Source organism: Rattus rattus, chromosome 1, assembly GCF_011064425.1.
Source record: "Rattus rattus isolate New Zealand chromosome 1, Rrattus_CSIRO_v1, whole genome shotgun sequence".
NCBI classification, from domain to species: domain Eukaryota; kingdom Metazoa; phylum Chordata; class Mammalia; order Rodentia; family Muridae; genus Rattus; species Rattus rattus.
Genome location: NC_046154.1, coordinates 83843490 through 83861302, shown reverse-complemented (window position 1 = coordinate 83861302; position 17813 = coordinate 83843490).

Sequence of the window (17813 nt, the reverse complement as noted above, 5' to 3'; positions counted from 1 at the left end):
GGTTGGATGTAAATATTTGTGTCTGTTTCAGTTGACTGCTGGTAGAGCCTGTCAGAGGGTAGCCATACTAGGCTTCTGTATGTAAGCATATAGAGCATCAATAATAGTGCCAAGCATTAGTACCCTCTCCCTACCCCCATAAGATGGATCCTATGTAGGGCTAGTCACTGGACCTCCTTTCATTCAGTCTCTTCTCCATCTTTTGTCCTTGCAGTTTTTTTTAGACAGGATCAATTCTGAGTCAGTAATTTTAACTATGGGTTAATAAACCCATTCCTCTGCTTGAGGCCCTCTCTATCTACTGAAGGAGAACTCCTTGCATTCCCTCTTTCCATTGTTGAGCATTTTGGCTATGGTCACCTCCATTGAGTCTTGTGACTCTCTCACCTCTCAGGTCTCTGGTACTTTCTAGGGGATCCGTCTCTCTCATTCCCTGCCCTGAAGCTACATATTTCCATTCATTCTCCTTGCCCTCTAGGTTTCTCCCTTGTTCCTCTCCCCCAGACCTAATCTTGTTCCCATTTTCCTGTCCTGGTCCCCTCTCCTATCCAGATCTCTTCTCTCTGCCTCCTGTGATTATTTTGTTCCTCCTTCTGTGTGGGCTTGAAATTTTCTCACTTGGGCCTTCTTGCCTGTTAAGCTTCTTATGGACTGTGGGTTGTATCCTAGGTATTCTTGTGCTGGTCTAATTGGCAGTGTGTATGCAGAAAAATGATAATAGATTCATATTAATCACCTTGAACAAAGCTCAAGTCCAAGTGAATCAAGGACCTCAACATAAAACCAGATACACTGAATCTAATAGAAGTAAAAGTGGGAAAGAGCCTTGAACTCATTGGCCAAAGGGGAAATTTTCTGAACAGAACACCAATGGCTCAGGCTCTAAGATCAACAATTGATAAATGTGACTCAGTGAAACTGAAAAGATTCTCTAAGGCAAAAGACACCATCAATAAGACAAATTGGCATCCTACAGATTGGGGGAAAAACATCTTCACCAACAGTACAGTCTAGAGGGTTAATATCCAAAATATATAAAGAACTCAAGAAGTTAACCTCCAATAAACCAAATGACCCTATTAAAAATAGCTGAGAAGCACGAAAAGAAATGTTCACCTTACTGAGTCATCAGGGATGTCCAAATCATAATGACCTTGAGATTCTACCTTACACCAATCAAAATGGGTAAGATCAAAAACTCAGGTGAGAGTAGATGCTTCAGAGGATCTGAAGAAAAAGGTACACTTCTCCATTGCTGGTGGGATTGCAAACTAGTACAAAAGCTTTGGAAATCAAGCTGGTGGTTCCTTAGGAAACAGTTCTACCTGTAGAACCAATTATTCCACTCCTGGGCATATACCCAAATGATGTTTCAACATATAACAAGGACACATGCTCTACTATGTTCATAGCAGCCTTAATTGTAATAGCCAGAAGCTGGAAACAACCCAGATGTCCCTCAGCTGAAGAATGGATACATAAAATGTGGTTCATTTACACAATGGAATACTCTTCAGCTTTTAAAAATAAAAACATGAATTTTGTGTGCAAATGCATGGAACTAGAAAATAACATCATGAGTGAGGTAACTCAGACACAAAAAGACACGAATGGTGTGTACTCAGTTTAGTTAAGGTACGGAGGAAATTAGAAGTCATTAGTCTACCCTAATTGTACTATTCTTTCCTCACATTTTCAGACAAAAGTTTACTTGTACTAAGTACTAAATATATGCAATCCTGATAAACTCAGAAAAAAAGTATAATGGGAGAAGTGAAATCTCTCATGATCATTAGTTTTCCCTCACCTTTGAAATTTAATGTATCATTTGGAGACATTTAAAATATAAAATCATAAAGGCTGAAGTCATTTTAAGGAATAGTATGTAAAAATCCAGTTTGAAATTGTAAATCCATATCACAGATGATTCAGCATTTTGCACTAATATCTATCTTCTGGCCAGGGATCATTATCCTTGGTGGAAGAAAAATGTAACAAGGGAGAAGTTCATTCCATATTCCATAGACCATTGAATCTTGGCTTCTACTACATGCCAGCAATCTTCTAAGGTAGGAATTGCTCCTGAGGCATTGAACCATGACAACTAAGTGTCATTAGTATCTTAAGCCTATACACTGTCAGTTCAGGTGGAATTCTTAGAGGTAATTTGGGTTTGCCTCTCATTTTACAGATAGAAAAAGTCACACAGCTGGTGAATGGCAGATTTGGGCATAGACCTCAGTGTTCAAAATGATTGAATTCACTGTCTTTTCCACATGCCGTCTCCTCTGGCTTCTCATCTGTCAACAAAGAAACTGTAGCATTTGCCTCTTAGCAAACAGTCTTTGAAAATATGTAAGAAAACTTTCAGATACATTGCATGTTCAACTAGAACACAACATTGATATTACTATTAGAGCCAGTTGTTCAAATCTGAATTGATTTAGTGTATAATGAACTTCATACTAGTTATGAAAATTTTAGCAAAGGCTAAAGACAAGACTCATATAACTATCAAATGAATACATGCCTTCTTTTTTATAGCTTAGGAAGTTGAACATAAAAAAATAAGAGACTAATGTAGACATTCAAGTAGATGTAAAATTGTTCAGTATCTAGAGGTAATACCTCAGTTGTCCTTCTACTAGATGCATTTGCATTCCTAGGTGATAATAATTCATATCAATTTTTATTCAGTGAATAATAAAATAATTAAAAAACAATAAGATATAAGCCAGCATGAAGACAATTCAATGTGGATACTCAACCTTTTTATTCTATACTCAACCTGTAGGCCAGTTATTTCAAAATGGATACTTCACTTCTGTCTATTTTTCTCCAAAAGCATGGCTTATAAGGCATTTCCAGTCATCTCTTTGTGCTTATCTCAAAGTTGTGCACAATTTTTCTGACAGCACCAACTAATGTCGAATTTTCCTTTGAAAATAATAGCTGCAAATCATTCCAACCATAAAAAATGTGTCACCACCTTGCCATCGGTAATCTCTGTTCCTTACTTGCTCACTCTCTTCTTTCTGACAAAATACTCCACAGTCATGTCTCACCATCCTCCCCAAATTATCCCATCCTATTTTCAAGACAGTTGGGGAGCAAAATATCCATATGGAGTCAATCCTTCATTCTTACTTTATCTCTTGCTTAATAACTTTTGAGAAGATGTAGCATTATGGGCATAGCTTTATTTCACAAGGTTTTCAGATGACATATATGACATTGAATATCTTTTTTTGACTTGGTGTTTCATAACACGTGCTGGGATTACATTTATTTATTTAAAGGATTTGAGGTCAATAGAGATAGGTTCATGGTTATAAGTACTTCCTCTTCTTGCAGAAGGCTTTAAGCTCTAAAGTAATGAAGATGCAACCCAATAAAAACAAGAATGTCAATCAACCAGAGATTCCAGGGACTAAACCACTACCACAAGAATATACATGGACTGACCCAGGGCTCCAACTGCATATGTAGCAGAGAATCAAGGGAAGGGGACACCATTGATCCTGCCAAGGTTGGACCCCCAGTGCAGGGGAACATGGGGAGCAATAAAGGGGATGTATAGAGGGAATACCTGTATGGGGGAGGGAGAGGGGAGGGAATGGGGACTTATGGACAGGAAACTGGGAAGGGGACTAACATTTGAAATGTAAGTAAAAAAAATATATCTAATAAAATTTAAAAAAATAAATAATGAAGAAATATCAAATACTACAACACACACACACACATACACACACACTCTCACACACTCACATAGAGACAGAGACAGAGAAGAGAGAAAGAGAGAGAATAAACATTTTTAAATGACTGTTTTCAGGAAGGAATATGGATCACTTATAAATATTTATTAAAATGAGAAAAGAGGTCATTATCAGCACCTGTGGTATAGTTATCTCAGTAATCATAATTTATAAAGCTTTGTTAAGTGCCCACTATTAGGTGCTTTGTTTTCTAGACATTTTTGCATTAGTTTAAAGTTTATTCTTATTTATAAAATATTTGGCTTGTTTTATGATTTAGATTAATTTATTTTATATTTACAAGTGTTTCGCCTGCCTATATGTATGTATACCACTAGTGAGCCTATTAACCACAGAAGCCAGAAGAGGGTGTCTTATCACCTGAAATTGGAGTTATAGGTTTTTCTGAGTGGCCATATGAGTTTTTGCAACTGAACCCATTGCTTTTGCAAGAACCAAGGATTGTTCTTAACCAAAGACACATTTATGCATTTTTTTCCTTTATAGAAGTAGGAACATAACCATCTCTACTGTGTAATAGAAAAATCATCACAATAATTCATTCATGATTTAAGAAAGCTCTATCCAGGTGCTGATGCAGGTCTCTGGATAGAAAATCCATGTTCTTTAAGCTATGCCACACAGACTTCTAAGGAGGCTAACTACTGGAATAGGAACATACTGTCCAGTTCTTATCCCTATAATAAATCATCTTTTATCATAATTATAACTTCCTTTAAGATTTTATTTGGTGATTTTCCTATGTTACTACATAACAACTATATTGAATAAATTCTGAATCAGTCTCTTTGAAGGGGAGATTTATTGTATAGTTTTTTCCTAATTGAGGGCATTTAAACACTTCTATAAATCTAAGGACTTCAGGAAAGACATGCAGATGGATTCTATAGTATGGCTGAGTTTGTCTCATGAGTTTCTCAACCATGATTAAATATAAATTCTTGGACAATTTTCTTAAAAATTTTATGTCACCACATATCTTAAACTCAAACAACATAAAATGACAATTCAGACTGGTGTTTGACTAGTCACCTGTAGTCTAATAAACAATCAATAAACATTAGATATCTTTATCAATGTGCTTTGTAAATTGTTATGAACATAACAAAACAGCTCAAAGCATAGAAACTGAAGCAGAAATAAACTGGTTATAACTAATTGTCCAAAATAATGATTGTGCAGAGACAATGAACAGTCTCTTCACAGATTCTACACAGAACAGATGAATATTCATCATCAGAACTTCATTGAAGATAATAAAATTTCTTTGTATCTTGCAGTGTTTGAATATAAAACTAAAGATCATGCATATACTATCTCTATATTTGTATATAATTAAATTGAATAGTAATATGAAGCTTGGGTCTCTGACTAGGCCCAGAGCTGAAAGCCAGTTGCAAAGAGTGCTGAAACAACTAAAAGCAGAGATAAGACCAACTCTTCTGCTTCAAGCAACCCTCCTGAAGCCTTCAGGAAACACAAACCCAGGAGCAGTCTGGAACAGGAAGCTTCTGGTTTCTATTTGAGTCTGGAGCTGACCCGGGCCCACAGCTCTCTGTACCCAAATCAGGAAGGGGAGAGAGCTGGACCCTCAGAAGTAATGACAATCCTGAGAGCCCAGGGAAGGCAACCACTTCTGCTCCTATTCCTGGCCCAAAAGGAACCAGCCTAGAGCCCTGTGGACACAGGAACCTAGAAATGGTGAGGGAGAAAATAGTTCCAGTCTCTGTCTGTGCCCAGAGCTGAAAACCAGTCACCAGGCACACTGACATACCTCAGAGCATAGGAAAGACCAACTCTTTTGCTCCAAGTGGCCCACCAGGAGACCTCAGGACATACAAACCCAGAAGCAGTCTAGGACATGACTCTTTCAGTTTCTGCCTGAGACTGGAGCTGACCCCATTCCACATCTCTCTCTACCAAGATCTGACTGAAAAGATACAGGTCTACAGGAGTGCTGACACACAGGTTTACAGGAGGGTCAAGCCACTGTCAGAGGCAGCAAGACTAGCTAACAGAGACAGCATGATGGCAAGAGGCAAGCACAGGAACCTAAGCAACAGAAACCAAAACTGTTTGCCATCATCAGAGCACAGTTCTCCAATCAAAGCAAATACAGCATATCTCAACACACTGGAAAAACAAGATTTGTTTAAAATAACATCTCAAGATAATGATAGAGGACTTTAAGAGGAACATAAATAACTCCCTTAAAGAAAAACAGGACAACACGTGTAAAGCAGTAGAAACACTTAAAGAGGAAAGACAAAAATCCTTTAAAGAATTACAGGAAAACATAACCAAACAGGTAAAGGAATTAAACAAAACCAACCAGGATGTAAAAAAATGGATAAATATATCACAAAAAGAGAAAACCCAGAAGATAGAAAAACTAGGAAAGAGATCAGCACTCATGGACACAAGCCTCACCAATAGATTACTAGGGATAGAAGAGAGAATCTCAGGGGCAGAATATTCCATTGAAAACAATGACACAACTGTCAAAGAAAATGTAAAATGCAAAAAGCTCCTAACTCAAAACATCCAGGAAATTCAGGACACAATGAGAAGATCAAACCTTTGGATAATAGGTATAGAAGAGAGGGAATATTCTCTCTTCTATCTTCAACAAAATTATAGAAAACTTCCCTACCTAAAGAAAGAAATGCCCATAAACATACAAGAACTCTAGAGAACTTGAAATAGATTGGGCCAGAAAAGAAATTCTCCCATCAGATAATAGTCAAAACAATAAAATAGTCAAAAACAGCAAAATAACAATATTAAAAGCAGTGAGAGAGAAAGGTCAAGTGACATATAAAGGGAGACCAAAAGAATTACATCAGACTTCTCAGCAGAGACAATGAAAGCCATCCTAGGTAGATGTCATATAGACCCTAAGAGAACACAAATGCCAGCCCAGACTACTATATCCAGCAAAATTATCAATTAACATAGATGGAGAAACGACTATATTCCATTACAAAACCAAATTTATATAATATTGTTCCACAAATAGAGCCTTACAAAGGATAATAGATGGAAAACTTCAACACAATGAGGGAAACTACACCGTAAAAAGAGCAAGAAAGTAATCTTGCAACAAACCCAAAAGAATAGAGGCACACAAACAATTCCACCTCTAACAACAAAAATAAGAGGAAACAACAATCACTATTCCTTAATATCTCTTAACAGCAATGAACTCAATTTCACAATGAAAAGACATAGACTAACAGATTGGATACAGAAAGAGGACCCAGCATTTTGCTGCATACAGGAAATATACCTCAGTGACAAAGACAGACACTAACTCAGAGTAAAAGCCTAGAAATCAATTTTCCGAGCAAATGATGCCAAGAAACAAGCTGGAGTAGCCATTCTAGTATCTAAAAAAATCAACTTTGAACCAAAAGTTATCAAAAAAGATGAGGAAGGACACTTCATTTTAATCAAAGGAAAAATCCACTAATATGAACTCTCAATCCTGAATATCTATACTCCAAATGCAAGGGCACCTACATTCATAATAGAAACCTTACTTAAGCTCAAAGCACACATAGTACCTCACACAATAATGGAGATTTTAATAACCTGCTCTCATCAATGGACAGATCATGGAAACAGAAACTGAACAGAGACATACAGAAACTAACAGAAGTTATGAACCAAATGGATTTAACAGATATCTATAGAACATTTCATCCTAAAACTAAAGAATATACCTTCTTTCCAGCACCTTATAGTACCTTCTCCAAAATTGACTATATAATCTGTTACAAACAGGTTTTCAACAGGTACAAGAAGGTTGAAATAATCTTATGAATCCTATCTGATCACCACAGATTAGGGTTGGCCGTCAAAAACAACAAAAACATCAGAAAGCCCAAATGCACATGTAAGCTGAACAACATTCTCCCTAATAATATTGTGGTCAAGGAAGAAATAAAGGAAGAAATTAAAGTCACTTTAGAATTTAATGAAAATGAAGGCACAACATACCCAAACATATGTGACACAAAGAAATCAGTGCTAAGAAGAAATCTCATAGCTCTGAGTGCCTCCAAAAAGTAACTGTATAGAGCATACATTGGCAGCTTGACAGCACATGTACAAGCTCTAGAACAAAATGAAGCAAATACACCCAAGAGTAGTCAACATCAGGAAAAAAAATCAAGCTCAGGTCTGAAACCAACCAAATAGAAACAAAAAGTATTATACAAAAAATCAGCAAAGGAGCTAGTTCTTTGAAAAATCAACAAGATTGATAAACCCTTAGCCAGACTAACAAAAGGGTACCACGAGTGTATCCAAATTAACAAAATCTGAAATGAAAATGAGACAACACAACAGAATCTGAGGAAATTCTAAAAGTCATCTGATCTTACATCAAAAGCCTATATACCACAAAAATGAAAATCTGAATGAAATGGACAATTTTCTAGATAGATACCACATACCAAAGTTAAATCAGTATCAGATAAACCAACCAAAGAGTCTCATAACTCCTAAAGAAATAGAAGAAGTTATTAAAAGGCTACCAACCAAAAAAGGTCCAGGACCAAATGGGTTTAGTGCCGAGAATTCTATCAAACTTTCACTGAAGACCTAATAGCAATACTGTCTAAATTAGGCATGAAGTTGAATGAAATAAAACAAAATAGAAATGAAAGGAATACCAGCCAATTCCTCTATGAAGCCACAATTACACTTATGCCTATTTCCCTTGTGAGTATCATTGTAAAAATACTCAATAAAATTCTTGCAAACTGAATCTAAGAACACATCAAAATGATCATCCATCATGATCAAGTAGAGTTCATCCCAGGAATGCAGAGATGGTTCAATATATAAATCCATCAACTTAATCCTTGATATAAACAAACTCAAAGGAAAAAAAACACATGAACATCTCATTAGATGCTGAGAATGCATTTGACAAAATTCAATACCATTTTATGTTAAAAGTCAAGGAAATATCAGGAATTCAAGGCCCTTACCTATACATAGTAAAAGCAATATGCAGCAAACCAGTAGTGAACGTCAAACTAAATGGAGAGAACGTTGAAGCAATACCACTAAAATCAGGGACTAGACAAGGGTGTCCACTCTCTCCCTACGTATTCAATATAGTACTCGGAATTCTAGGCAGAGCAATCAGACAATGAAATGAAGTCAAAAAATAGAAATTGGGCTGTTGCCTGAACTTCTCTGATCCCTGCCCACAGCTTTATGCTCCTAAGTCCCTTGGGAGACAGACCTGATCAACTAGAAGTGCGGACAATCCTGAGACTGCAGGGTAGGAAAGACTGCCACTTCTGCCCACATTTGTCCACATCCCTGACCCAAGAGGAAACTGAATAGTGCCTCTGGACAGAGGAATATAGGAGCAGTCAGTTGTAGGAGCCCTGCGGTCCAGATCTGAGCCCAGATCTGAACTGAACTGGTCAAACAGCCAAATCCTATGGTTGGGGTAGCTAGACCCTCAGAGGTGCAGACACCCTTGAGTGCCCACAGAACACTCTGATCACTTTCCTGACTCACTAGAAAAACACTTAGTGCCACCTGTGCTCTCTGCGCAGAGGGACCTAGAAGCAGTAGGGGTGGAACCCTTCCTTCTGGGTGCTGCCATCATGGAGAGCTGAAAGCCAGTAACCAGGAGTGACTACATGCCTGAAAGCAGAACATTCTGTTCCCATAACTGGCTGAGAGAAAACAGGAAAACAGGTCTACAGGAGTGCGGGCACACAGGCCCACAAGAAGATCATGCCACCATTAGAAACAGCAAGAACGGCTAACAACAGAGGCAACTTAATGGCAAGAGGAAAGCACAGGAACCCAAGCAACAAAAGCCAAGACTATTTGGCATCATCAGAAGTCAGTTCTCCCACCAAAGCAAACACTGGACATCCAAACACACTGGAAAAGCAAGATCAAGATTTAAAATCATGTTATATCATGATGATGGAGAACTTTAAGAAGGTCATAAATAACTCCCTTAAGGAATTACAGGAAAACACAAGTAAACATGTAGAAGCCCTTAAAGAGGAAACACAAAAATCCCTTAAATAACTACTGGAAAAAACAACCAAACATGAGAGGGAAATGAACAAAACCAACAATGAGTTAAAATGGAAATAGAAACAATGAAGAAAGCACAAAGGGAGACAACCCTGGAGATAGAAAACCTAGGGGAGAGATCAGGAGTCATAGATCCAAGCATCTCCAACAGAATACAAGAGATGAAAGAGAGAATCTCAGGAGCAGAAGATACCATAGAAAACATCAATACAACTGTCAAAGATAATGGAAAATGGAAAAAGCTCCTAGCCCAAAACATACAGGAAATCCAGGAAACAATGAGAAGATCAAACCTAAGGATAATAGGTATAGAAGAGAGTGAAGACTCTCAGCTCAAAGGACCAGTAAATATCTTCAACAATATCATAGAAGAAAACTTCCCTAACCTAAAGAAAGAGTTCCCCATAAACATACAAGAAGACTACAGAACTCCAAATAGATTGGACCAGAAAAGAAACACCTCCCATCACATAATAGTCAAAACACCAAAGGCACAAAATAAAGAAAGAATATTAAAAGCAGTAAGAGAAAAAGGTCAAGTAACATATAAAGGCAGGCCTATAAGAATTATGCCAGATTTCTCACCAGAGTCTACAAAAGCCAGAAGATCCTGGACAGATGTCATACAGACCATAAGGGAATACAAATGCCAGCCCAGGCTACTATATCCAGCAAAACTATCAATTAAGATTGAGGAAGAAACTAAGATATTCCATGACAAAACCAAATTTAAATAATATCTTATTACAAATTCAGCCCTACAAAGGATAATAAATGGCAAAGCCCAACACAAGGAGGTAAACTACACTAGAAAAAGCAATGAAGTAATATCCTTGTTACAAAACAAAAAGAAGATAAGTACACAAACATATTCCCACCTCCAAATACGAAAATAACAGGAATCAATAATCACTATTCCTTAATATCTCTCAACATCAATGGACTCAATTCCCCAATAAAAGGAAACAAATTAACATACTGGATATGTAAAGAGGACCCAGCATTTTGAGGCCTTCAGGAAACACACGTCAGAGTAAAAGACAGACGCTACCTCAAAGTAAAAGTCTGGAAAGCCATGTTCCAATCAAATGCTCTGAAGAAGCAAGCTGGAGTAGCCATTCTAATATTTAATAAAATCAACTTTCAACCAAAAGTCATCAAAAAAGATAAGGAAGGACACTTCATATTCATCAAAGGAAAAATCCACCAAGATGAACTCTCATTCCTAAATATCTATGCTCCAAATAAAAGGGCACCTACATACATAAAAGAAACATTACTAAAGCTTAAAGCACACATTGCACCTCACACAATAATAATAGGAGATTTCAACACTGCACTCTCATCAATGGACAGATCATGGACAGAAATTAAACAGAGACATAGACAGACTAAGAGAAGTTAAGAAACAAATGGACTTAACAGATATTTATAGAACATTCCATCCTTCTTCTCACCACCTCATGGTACCTACTCCAAAATTTACAATATAACAGGCACAAAACAGGCCTTAACATAAAATTAGAAATAACCACATGTATCATATCAGACCACCATGGACTAAGGCTGGTCTTCAATAACAACAAGGAAAGAACACCCACATATACATAAAAGTTGAACAATGCTCTACTCAATGAAAACTTGCTGAAGGAAGAAATAAAGAAAGAATTTAAAGACTTTTTAGAATTTAATGAAGATGAAGGTAAGACATACCCAAACTTATGGGACACAATGAAAGCTGTGCTAAGAGGAAAACTCATAGCTCTGAGTGCCTGCAGAAAGAAACAGGAGAGAGCATACATCAGAAGCTTGACAGCACACCTAAATGCTTTAGAAGAAATAGAAGCAATTATAACCAAGAGGGGTAGAAGTCAGGAAATAACCAAACTCAGGACTGAAATCAACCACAGAGAAACCAAAAGGACTATAGAAACAATGAACAGAACAAAAAGCTAGTTGTTTGAGAAAATCAATAAAATGGATAAACCCTTAGCCAGACTAAACAGAGGGTACAGAGAATGTATCCAAATTAACAAAATCAGAAATGAAAAGGGAGACATAACAACAGAATCAGAGGAAATTAAAAAAATCATCAGATCCTATTACAAAAGCCTATATTCAACAAAACCTGAAAATCTGGAGGAAATGGACAATTTTCTAGGCAAATACCAGGTATCAAAGTTAAAACAGGAACAGATAAACCATTTAAACAACCCCATAACTCTTAAAGAAATAGAAGCAGTCATTAAAAGTCTCCCAACCAAAAAGAGCCTAGGACTAGATGGGTTTAGTGCAGAATTCTTTCAGACCTTCATAGAAAACCTCATATCAATACTCTCCAAACTATCCCACAAAATAGAAACAGGCAGAGTACTAGCAAATTCCTTCTATGAAGCCACAATTACTCTTATACTTAAACCACACAAAGACCCAACAAAGAAAGCGAACTTCAGACCAATTTCCCTTATGAATATCAACGCAAATATAATCTATAAAATTCTTGCAAAGTGATCAAAACGATCATCCATCATGATCAAGTAGGCTTCATCCCAGGTATACAGGGATGGTTCAATATATGGAAAACCATCACTGTAATCCACTATATAAACAAACTGAAAGATAAAAGCCATATGATCATTTCATTAGATGCTGAGAAAGCATTTGACAAAATTCAACACCCCTTCATGAAAAAAGTCCTGGAAAGAAGAGTCATTCAAGGCCTATACTGAAACATAGTAAAAGTCATATACAGCAAACCTGTAGCTAACATTAAACTAAATGGAGAGAAATTTGAAAAAAATCCCACTAAAATCAGGAGCTAGACAAGGCTGCCCATCTATACCTATTTATTCAATATAGTAGTCGAAGTCCTAGCCAGAGCAATCAGACAGTGAAAGGAGGTGAAAGGGATACAAATTGGAAAGGAAGAAGTCAAAATATCACTTTAACAGATGATATGATAGTATGCTTAAGTGACCCCAAATTTTCCACCAGAGAACTATTAAGCCTGATAAAAAACTTCAGCAAAGTGTCTGGGTATAAAATTAACTCAAACAAATCAGTAGCCTTCCTCTACACAAAAGGTAAACAGACCTAGAGGACCAGTGGAAGGGGAAGCCCTTGGTCCTGCCAAGACTGAACCCCCAGTGAACATGATTTTTGGGGGGAGGGTGGTAATGGGGGAAGGATGGGGAGGGGGAGGGGTTAGGGGGATGTTGGCCCGGTAACCGGGAAGGGGAATAGCAATCGAATGTAAATAAGAAATACTCAATTAATAAAGATGGAAAAAAAATAAATCTAAAAAAAAAGGTAAACAGACTGAGAAAGAAATTAGGGAAACTACACCCTTCACAATAGTCTCAAATAGTATACAACACCTCGGTGTGACTTTAACCAAGCAAGTTAAAGATTTGTACAACAAGAACTTCAAGACTCTGAAGAAAGAAATTGAAGAAGACCTCAGAAGATGGAGAGATCTCCCATGCTCATGGATTGGCAGGATTAATATAATAAAAATGGCCATTATATTAAAAGCAACCTACAGATTCAATGCAGTCTCCATCAAAATTCCAATCCAATTCTTCATAGAGACAGAAAGAACAATTTACAAATTCATTTGGAATAACAAAAACCCAGGATAGCTAAAACTATCCTCGACAATAAAATGGCTTCCAGAGGAATCACTATCCCTGACCTCAAGCAGTATTACAGAGCAATAGTGATAAAAACTGTATGGTATTGGTGCAGAGACAAGCAGATAGACCAGTGGAATAGAACTGAAGACCAAGAAATGAACCAATACACATATGGTCACTTGATTTTTAACAAAGGAGCGAAAACCATCCAATGGAAAAAAGAGCATTTTCAACAAGTGGTGCTGGTTCAACTGGAGGTCAGCACGTAGAATAATGCAAATGAATCCATTCTTATCTCCTTGTATAAGGCTTATTTCCAAGTGGATCAAGAACCTCAACATCACACCAGACACATTCAACCTAATAGAAGAAAAAGTGGGGAAGAGCCTTGAACACATGGGCACTGGGGAAAACTTCCTGAACAGAACAACAGTGGCTTATGCTCTGAGATAAAGAATCAGCAAATGGGACCTCATACAATTTCAAAGCTTCAGGAAGGCAAAAGACACTCTCATTAGGACACTACAACAACCAACATATTGGAAAAGAATCCTTAACAATCCTACATCCAATAGAGGGCTAATATCCAACATATACAAAGAACTCAAGAAGTTAGACTCCAGAGAGTCAAATAACATTATTAAAAATCAGGTACAGACCTAAACAAAGAATTCCCACATGAGGAATTAGGAATAGCTGAGAAATACCTAAAGAAATGTTCAATATCCTTAGTCATCAGCGAAATGCAAATGAAAACAACCATGAGATTTCTCACAACTGTTAGAATGGCTAAGATCAAAACTTAGGTGACAAAAGATACTGGTGAGGATGTAGATAAAGAGCAACACTCCTCCATTGTTGGTAGGATTGCTAGCTGGTACAACCACTCTAGAAATCAGTCTGGAGGTTCCTCAGAAAATTGGACATTGCAATACCTTGAATATACCCAAAAGATGCTCCAACATATAACTCGGACACATGCTGTACTATGATCATTGTAGACTTATTTATAATATCCAGAAACTGGAAAGAACCCAGATGCCCTTCAACAGCGAAATGGATATAGAAAATGTGGTATCTATGAAATGGAGTATCTATCAAAAACAATGGCTTCATGAAATTCACAAGCAAATGGATGGAACTAGTTTATATCAACCTGAGTGAGGTAACCCAATCACAAACAAAAAACAAACAAACAAAAAAAAACCGTAGTATGTACTCACTGATAAGTTGATATTAGCTCAGATTACCCAAGACACAATCCACAGACTATATGAACCTCAAGAAGTAGGATAACCAAACTGTGGATGCTTCAGTCCATCTTAAAAGGTGGAACAAAAATATTCATAGGAGCAGATATAGAGACAAAGCAGATATAGAGACTGAAGGAATGGCCATTCAGAGACTGTCCAACCGGGGGATCCAGCCCATATACATACAGCCAACAAACCCAGACAATATTGCTAACATGCCAAGAAGTGCATGTTGACGGGAGCCTGATGTAGCTGTTTCCTAAGAGGCTCTGTCAGAGCATCACACAAACAGAGGCGAATGGTAGCAGCCAACCATTGAACTGAGAACAGGGTCCCCATTGGGGTAGTTAGAGAAAGTACTGAAGGAGCTGATGGTGCTTGCAACCCCATAAGAACAACAATACCAACCAATCAGAGCTCCCAGGGACTAAACCACTACCCAAAGAGTACACATGGACAGACCCATGTCTCCAGCTTCATATGTAGCAGAGGATTGCCTTGTCCAACATTAATGGGAGTAGAAGCCCTTGGTCCTGCCAAGGATGGACCCCCAGTGTAGAGGAATGTCAACTGGGGGAAGCAGGAAGGGGTGGTTGGTTGGGGAGGGGGAGCACTCTCTTATATGAAGGGAGAGGGGGGATGGAATGGGGTGGTTATGAATGGGAAACCGGAAAAGGGAATAACATTTGAAATGTAAATAACAAAATCCAATAAAAATAGTGTACCTCTTTTATCTATATTTTATAAATTAAAATAATTTGTCTTTGATCTTTGGAAAAATCTCCTGCAGTTCAGTTCCTCCCTGGTTCTCCCAGGTCAAAAAATCTATAATCTAATTTCAGCAACCTTTGTCTAAATGGCATGTGTAATGTTTCATTTTCTCTGTCATCTTGATTGAACTTGGAATCAACAAGGTGACACCCAACTGGACTTTTCTATCTTTCAGGGTTATCCCATAGAAGATACAGCTGAAAGTTAAAGACAGAGAGCAATACATGTAGTACTATCCCTGAAACAGTCTTGGCCCAATGGCATGGAAAGAAGAAAGTGAAGTGTAGAGAGTTATTTAACCACTTATGCTCTCTGACTACAGATATAATGTTTCCAGCTATCTTAAGCTCTTTCCACTATTATCTGAAATAAACATTTTTTGCTTTAGCTAGACTTTTATTATGATTTTTCCCTAATATGAATTAGAGGTTGTTTCAGATCAATCTGAACCCTCAATCTGAGACCCTCCCCCAATATTTTCTTTCTGGGAAAGTTTCATTTTCAGCTTCAAGGTCAAGTTTATATGTCACTTGTTAATTAACCCCCCACCCAATAAGAATTATCCTCTAATTTGCATCATTATTAATGATGCCCCCTAATTTTGAGTGTCTTACCATGCATGCTTAACTTCTCTTTATTATGTTGCAAGTTATTTGAAGACAGAAATAGCATATAATTCATCTCTACTTCAGTTAAAATGCACCTGGTAAAATTTTGATAACATAATAGGTGTTAAGCATTAGATAAAATCAGATAAATTTTGGATTTGAACTTTTTTTTTTTTAAAAAAAGTATGAGTTTGAGCTCAGGATTTCAAAATGATATTCCTGGTTGTGGAAAAGGCATGATGGAAAGCATGTGAGATAGCTGGTTAGATTGTACAGTCAAGAAGCACATATTTTCAAATGATGTCAAGTGAAAAAACTACATGGAAGTATGCTAGAATGGAATATTTTCTATTAATTAACTTGGTTACTACTTACTACTCAATAAGTACTAGACACTGATTTAAGTTACATATACAATACCTCTTAATTAACTCTGTATACTTTTTCTTCTTATGATAAGATCTTGCTGTACAGTACAGGCCAGCATTAAACTCTTTATGTAGAACAGTCTGGCCTTGAATTTATAACATTCCTCCCTTAGTCTCATTAATGTCAGGATTATAGACATGTATAACCACCTAGCTTCATAATTCCTAACAGAATTTTTTCACTGAATTTTTTGCTTCTTACGGTTACCCACATCCTACATATCAATGAACTGAGACCTGAAAACCTCCTTACCTAAGGTCATATATCTAATGAGTAATATATGAGTTTATTCTCAGATTTTACCATTTCAATGACAAGAAATATTTATTCAAATGCAGAGGTGCCCTCACATCATGGTAAGTGTTTAATGGGAATTTAGGATCAAGAATACTGTAGCATTTCCTACTTTTGGGGGGATGTTAGCCATCTATGGATATTTGTCTGGGCCCTAGTTTTCCTGTCCTGTTTTCCCTAATAAGGATCATCCGGGCACTGCAAGGACCAACCTCATGTAGTTGAAGCCAGAAAGCTTGGGCTAGAACAGTTAAGTCTGAAAATATAATTGCAAAATTCTCCTGCTATTTTGTCCTCAGAATGGAGAGTTAAGAAAGGCTGCAGGGAAGGTTTTCCATGGCCCATTCCCCCTCTCTGTAATGTAGCCAGAGACTTAAATACGATTGAGTTAATCTTTGAAGAAAACAGAAAATACTGTAACAATAAAGGCCATAACATGGTTACAAATGAGAGCTACTGCTCCCTTCTGCATTCTAAATTCCAAGGATAATTCTGCAGAGCTTCATTACCAGAGTATAATTGTGTTATAGAACGCTAAATCACGCTGCTACACTTAACTGGCAATAACATTAAGATAGCACAGATATTCATTTTAATTAAAACATAGCCTCAAACTATTTCCCTGCTATAAGAGGCAAAACTTTCTGCATTTTTCCCACACACACGGAAACTTTCATTTGCTAACACATCTATGGCCAGCAGTAGATGGGAGATTTAAACACAATTAGAAAACCTTACCTTACAAGCCAAGTGCAGTTAGTGCTTTACTGAAGAAGATGGATAACAGAAAAGTGGGCACTGTTTTTAATCTTTCTCTACTCTGTGAGGGAGAACCATCAGTTGCCTTACAGAAGTTGAGGTTTACAAACAGTGATCTCCAGACCTGTGAAAATTGGACATGAACTGTAATAGCCCTGGTGTTAATGTAATTCTCAGTAGCCAGCAATCTTCTTATCCACTGTT